The following is a 7,582-nucleotide window of genomic DNA, read 5'->3' on the forward strand; positions in this document are numbered from 1 at the left end:
CTCCCAATCTCGAAGAGTACCTGTTAAATAGCCAATAACCAGTTGAACAGGCCATGTCCTACGAAATGTCCTCTCTTAGAAGGCTGAGCAGTTCTTCTGTTTTTACCCTATCAACTTCCGGCCATAAAAGCCTAGCTATTATACAATTGCCCTCATCTAACTATGATCTATTAAGCTCTGGGATCATGTTATTTCTGATGATTAATTTGGTGGTAACGATGGGTATCCCAATTATCCCTATGTTAACTCACAATAGAAGGTTGGTGCTTTCCTGGCTAGCTCTTCTGCTCTGCAATTTTCTGCAATATTCTTATGTTCCGGGACTCATACATATGAGGCTGACTTTGCTAACGTCATTTAGAGCTGCCAGGCATTTCTGTGCAACCTTTGACTTTAGCATTACCGCAATCATTGATTTGATGGCCGCTTCGCTGTTCGAGAAAATATTTATGGTTGTCTTTGTTTCGGCGCATATATTAAAGGTACATAGCCACGTCCTTTATGGCTAGAAGCAGTGCTAAATTCGTACGGATAATTCCATTCTTAACTCCTCAGAGAAAACTCCATAGCTTTCACAGCCTTGAAAATTAGCGGGTAGAGTGAAAGGAGCTTACATTTCTTTGTGAAGAGAATTACTTCAGTTTTATCGGAGTTTATTCCGAGTCCCCTAATCTCTGTCCAGATTCTAAGCGTAGTCGTATTAGAACGCAGAATGTCACACAAATCGTTAGTGGCTAACCCATTAAGCAGTATCCGGTACCGACTACTACGCAGATAATGGGGCGATCTTTTAGATATTTTCTCAATGATACTTGTCCAGATCTGCTTAGTAACGGAATAGTAAGCAGCGCGAATATGTTAGTATCGTACAAGTAACACTAATTCTTATGACGATTACTCCGATGCGAAAGTAGCATAGTTACTCAGCCCCACCGCATCGGGTTATTACTAACAGCATCGCAAAGTTATTAATTGACAGACCGCAAATTTATTAATTGCGGGGAGCCATCATACGCCGTCTTGGCTACGGGGTCTAGGAGTATAATTTCATGCCGAGCTGTTCAGGCTGTTAGGGCTTTCTTCAGCTTAAAATTGTATCCGCTAAATGAAGCGCTGAATGGCTGAAAATGGCGCGGAGTTTTACTCTGACTCTATGAGCGCAGGCACCTCGACGCCTGACTTTTGAAGAATGCTTACTGAAACACAAAAGATCGCTGGAGCCTTCAAAAATTAGGCAATGCTCCATTGGATACACTGTTGAACACCACTTATATCTGCATGGCATTAGTTGCGATTAGTTAATGCCAAATCTTACCCCATTAAGACCAATCCGAGATTAAGACCCTGTTCAGAGATTAGTCGTAAAAACAATTTTTTGTAGGCTGGATAAAAATAACCCAAAACGACCACCTCATTTTTATAGCTGAAAAGTTTCTTTATGAGACAGTTTGTTTTGCGTGGCATAGTAAGCAGCAAAAGCTGACTGTTTTGTTACGAAGATGCTTGGGAAAATATGTACATATCTCCATCTTTGTGATTACTGCAGCTTTTCCCAAGATGCTTCTTACTCGGTAACTCGGTAGCTGGGTCGACGTTTATGTTTCTGATGCTTTCTTCATTTTCATTTCTTCTAAGTAACTTAGCGATGAATAATTGAATCGTGCTACCGCCGTCAGCTGCTGATGTCGCGGTTAGCTTATCGTAAATGCTGAATCAAGATGTGTTGGTCGTTTGTCACCTTATTTTTTTTTTAGCAACTTTTACGTTGACACTTCACTTAGCTTTGCAGCATTCGCTTAAATACAGTTAACTCTTTCTTTCACTTGGAGTTGAGGTTTGTGAAACTGACAATGGTTTGCTTGATTACTTCCGTCACAGTGACGCATAATTGTTTTATTTGCCACTGTTGTTTTGCAATTAGTAGATATATTTCGCTATCTTTTTGGACTTTTTAAGCTGTGGCTTGATGGTTTCTTTAATATTCTCATTGTTTTCTCCTTTTTTTTTTTTTGATTACTTGCATTTTTCTTTCGATCTTGCGCTTTCTATTAGCGATTATTTTATAATGTCGTATTTAGAAATTGTTTACTAAATAAATTTTTTTTAAACTTATTTTCTAACGAAACATTTTTTCATTGCTTTATGCCCCATTTCGTACCGATAGCCTCTTCTATGGCCGCTTTCTTGCTGTAAACTCCCACGCGTTTTTGTATCCTCTAAAACATGCACAGGTTTTTTGCTGCCTTTATCTCCCTATTCGCATTAATTTGTTTTCTGTTGCTCGTTTGTAACGGACGCAATTAATTAACATTTTTGTCGTTGGCGATATTTCATTTCTTTTTCCCACCTGAGGTCTTATTTATTTGCTATTGCAATGTTGTTTTGCTGCAGTTTAACTTTTTAACCCATAGTTGAAATTTTGCATGTTTTTGCTCACTTTTTTTCGTTGAGTTGTTGACAGCTGTCACTTTTATGTTGACAAACTGTCAACAGTTTGATTATTTTCTACTCAACAAATTTGCATTTTATGCAGGAACTACATAGCATTTAGGTTTAGTTTGAAGGTACGAACAAAGCTTTAACCTAGTATGCACTTTGGATCAGAAACATTCTGGCGTCAAAGTAATATCAAAATATTATAAGAATTTAAGAAATAAATACATATACATACATATAAACTATTAGGAAAAAAGTAAAACCAAGACGTACTTCTCAAAACTTTCAAAACCTTCTGTTTTTTTTGAAAAATACTTAAATTTTTGACAATTTTCTTTTACACTTGTTAAGATAAGGTTCTGGTAAATGATGGTAATACTCCTCATGTGCATGTGAATTCACTCTCATTCTCGCCGTCTAATTAGTAATGGATATAGGCATTTACTCTACTATAAGTCCCCTTTCAGACATATCAAGTCTTGAAAGCAATTTTTTTCACATTCTCTTTTGTGGTTTCTATTTTCTTCCCCACGCGTCAACTTTTATTGAATTCAAGTCCTTGGTACTTTCAATGAGAAACAGTTTGGCGGTACGAATGCCTATGTACTCTTCTGCTCTCTTCTCATCTCCTTTGCCACCGAACGAGCAGACTTGAATGCAGGACTTGACGAGTCTGAAAGGGGACTAAGAGTTCAACGTTAAACGTAATTGTTCTGTAGCGTGAAACGATGAACAGCTAAACCCACAGTCATTTTAAGTCATCTATGTGGGGCTGTTAAGACTATTTGTAGGTGTATAATGCGGCGGAAATCTGCTGGAGGCAGAGATCCAGTCGTTAGGATTACCATTAACTTTACTAAAGAGGTACATACTTCAATGTTGAGTGGTCTAAGGCTTTTACTTAATACTGAGCCCGGAGCTGAGTCATATCTGGAGTCTATCTCGGCGGCAAACGGCGCAATCTTCACTTCTCTTAGATAATATGCCTCGGTATTCGGAGTGAGCGGAGGTATTTGAAATTCTTAAGGTCATGGACTTAATTTCTGTAACTACTTCCAAACTCGTTTCGCAATACAAGCTTCGGCTAAATTGAGTATATTAGAATACATAACGAACTTGTTTTACTTTGGGTGTCAAGTCAGTCGGTAATGGTTACCTGGTAATGAGACATTTGACTTAATAACTGGTGTAGGCTCAGACCGGATAATTCATCGCCCGCATTCAGTTATATCACCCCTACCTTCGGCCATTGAAGCCGCCGCCAAAAATTGAGGAAATTTTTGCTCAGAAATATCTGAAAACATTAAGATGCACACCGCAAATTGGACGAGAATAGCGGACAATGTTAGCTTAGGTTAAGTAAGATAGCAGCTCTCCAGAGAAGCTCACTTAGACAGTCAATGAATATTCATTGTGTAACCGCTAAAAATAAGAAAGATTATACTGGAACGGTGAAACAGATAAACAAATAAGTTTGGAAAAGCGCTGGGTGCTACTTATGAACCTCCGCAGGCAGCTGAGGCACTCTAGAGAGTCCCTCTGAAGCAATTATGAAGTACGACCCGATTTGTTTAACGAGCCGGGTTGCAACGGCAGGGCAGCTGAGAAGGTAGTGCTGAGATAATTCCACCTCATCGTCTTCTAAACAGCTGAGGCACATTGGGTCCGCAGCAATATTAAGACGTACCCCAAACCGAGAGTTATTTCTTAGTAAGCTGGAGAAGTTTCCTAGACCACCTACGATCAACTACCGGCTTAAAGGGCGTTGCAACGTTGCATGTCGATGTTTCCGCCCAGCGGAAGCATTCCGCAGGTTGCCATTTGTAACCCAATGACCTTTCTTTCCTTCGTGATGGCTTATCGCCACAGCAGTTTCCTGCAATTTTACCGTTGCCCGGAATCCACATCAGTCTGATGTGGAAGTAAATCTGAGGAAAAAGAGAGAGGCTAGTTGTAATCTTATCATCAGCGATCCCTGTGCTCTGATCGCCGCTCGGTTATAAGGGTATTACACAAGTTCGCAACCGATCGGCTGCTTTTTAAATGGCAGCTGTCTCTGCCTGAACTATGCTACAGAAATTCGGTAACCTAAATTTAATATCTAAATCTAATATCTAACCTCACAGACGACACCTCCTCCACAGAAACTGAGAGTAGATCTCAAGCCCACTTAGCAGCTGATTTGACGCGAATAGCTGATAGAAAAATAGCTTGTTGATAAAATCTCATATCGACTGTGAATAGTTTGCTAAAAAGTGTTTAATTTCAAATACCAAAAGCATGGAATTTAAGTACATACTTCTATTTAGACTAATTGGCTGCGATAACTTCGAGCACATACATATTTGCAAGAGATAGCGCCTTTGAATTGGTGAACCACCCATATTTTTAAGTGGCATTTGTTATTACATAGCCACCTAAAAATGTGTATATTTAGTTATCTACTGTCATCTCTTGATTAAGTGGACACATGTTTTCGTTTGCAAAAGTTTGCAATACGAGTATTATCTATCATGCTATTTTTGTTTACTCTTTCGATAGTTCTAATTTCTAATAATATTTGTTTTTCTTGAAGAATACATATTTGCATATGTCGTAAATGTGAGATATCGTGATTTTATTTTACTTTCATTTTCTTATGACAGTTTAAATACCTAGATTTTATGTATAAAGAAAACTGGCCAACTCTTTAAGCGCTTACTACGTTTTCCATTGACAAAGAATCAGAGAACATTGATATATGGACGTACTACGTAGATTAAAATTTGATATATCGTTAGCCAAAGGTGAAAAGGTGCCAAGTCCAATTTTTTAAATTATTCAGGAGAGACGAAAAATCGATGTAGTTTGGCATTCTCTGTCCTTCTGCATCAAAAACTAAATTTTGAAAAAGAGTGGACTTGGCACCTTTTCACCTTTAGGTAACGATATGCTTACTGGACAACTGAGGCAGTGCACGGACTTTGAAAAAATTAATATTGGTAGATTTTGCATACAAAAATTGGTAGAAGTTGGTAGATTTTTTTAAAAGAAAAATTATTATATAGTTTTTACTCATTTAGGATAAATGAAAGCTAATGCAGGTAAGATGGTGTTACCAAAGCAGCTGAATTTTCGCCTTGGGGATTTTTAATGTCAAAATGATGTATTTGTTGTAATTCTTATTGTCATTATGGGTAAAATTTGTTAGTGTAATTTTTGTTTTTGAACTTTTGCTGTCACCTTATTATCTGAATTTGCCTTGGAATAAATTGTACTTTTTTTATAAAACAATAAAATATTCAACAAAAAATGTATGAATATGTAGTACATAAAAGTGGGCCCAAATCATGGCATCCGTGATCGAATGAAACACGATTCGAATCGAATGAAACAAAATGACAGCTGTTTTCTCTCTAATACATTTTGAACTGAAAAAGCGAATTCGCTACCAAAAGCTGTAAAGAAAATTCCGATTCGAATATGATTCGATCCCGGATGTCTTGATTCTGGCCCTGTTTTACAATAAAACAAACTATTACTCTGCACTTCACAATTTTTTGATCGAAATTAGTTTTGAAATGATTTAAGTTTGCACACCATTCCTTTGGAAGTCTCCCACAAAAAACGTATTGCAAACGAAAAATATTTCCATAAACAGTTGGTTATGGTCAAAGTTAAGTCCTCATGTTTATTTTAGGTATGTTCCATGATAAAATATGTATACACGGTGTTAATTTAAATCTCTTTGCTTTCTTTCGGGAAAATATTGGTAGATTTTTAGTCTTTGTTGGTAGAAATGGTAGAAAATAAAAACCAGCTAAAAAGTTGGTAGATCTACCAATAAAGTGGTAAAGTCCATGCACTGAACTGAGGTAATGGTTAAAAAAATCTTACTTCCAACTTATTGCTTACCTATACTTATGTAAGTAAATATGAAAACCATAGCCTGCCATAGAAATCCAACATACGCCCTGGGTACTCACCTAAAAGGAAAGAATGATACAACATTTTAGTAATTGATGGATAAACATAAATAATAAATCAGTATGAAATTTGAGCTTGATTAACATATTTTTAAAAGCTTTACAGCACAAAAAGAAATCGATTTAATAGTTTTAATCTCTAGAACGGGACGAGGAAAAAATTTGAAAAAAATCACACATGCAAACATCAAAATTCTCTATGAAAAGATATATTAAAATTTTTTTTTCTTTACAAATTTTTGCACATACAAATTTTTGGATAAAAAAATTAGTTTTTGAAAATATGCCATCTCAAAAAAAATTCAAAAAAATCACAATGGTAGCTCTAAGTATTGCGCATGTATAGTATTACGGGGTACACTCTACAATAATTAGAGTTATGAATTTTTTTTTACACCGAAGTTGAATAAAATGAGTACAATACAAATTTACAGGCTTTTTTTTAGAATTTTTTTGAGAATGCAGTTTTGTAGCCCATGATATTTTAGTATTTTAAGTGCAAGTTTTAAGCTACTGCAAATTTGCGTTGATTTTGAATATTTTTTGCGCAAAAGCGTTTTCAAAGAAAATAAAAATAAAAAAATTAATTAATTAAAAATTTTGGTACTAAACAAAGACGCTAGTATTTCAAAGGAGTCGGTAAAATTTACGCAGTCACACTTATCTCTTTGCGTATTTAAAAATGTATAATCGTAACCTTCTGTAATACATATTTTAAATACAAAGAGAAAATTCTTGATATGTATGTATATTGTCTAAGCATTCTGGAATAACAAAGCTACGATTTCAAAAAGCAATTACCGCTACGTATAAATCATATAAATTATATGATGAATAACTATAAAAACATTTGAAGGCGTGGGAAGCGTTCGCGTTAAAGAGGAAACAAAGAGATTCATAAGTCGAGCTCAAGCGAGACTGAATAGCCGCTAAAGCGCTATTTAAAACAAGTAAGAAAGTCTAAGTTCGGGCGGAGCCGAACATTAAATACCCGGCGCAATTATTAAATATATGTTTTCCACCTTTCCGAAAGCTACCGCTACACGATAAGCCGGGGTGTATAAATTTTAAGTAAATTAGCGTCCTTAAATTTCGAAATATTGCAGTTTCAAGCATTTCTGAAATATACCGTTATATGAAAAGCGGTCGTAATTTTAGTCCGATTTCAATAATTTTCAACG

The sequence above is a fragment of the Rhagoletis zephyria genome, unplaced genomic scaffold (assembly GCF_001687245.7).
Source record: "Rhagoletis zephyria isolate East Lansing unplaced genomic scaffold, Rhagoletis_zephyria_1.1 Rzeph_scaffold_01458, whole genome shotgun sequence".
Lineage (NCBI taxonomy): Eukaryota > Metazoa > Arthropoda > Insecta > Diptera > Tephritidae > Rhagoletis > Rhagoletis zephyria.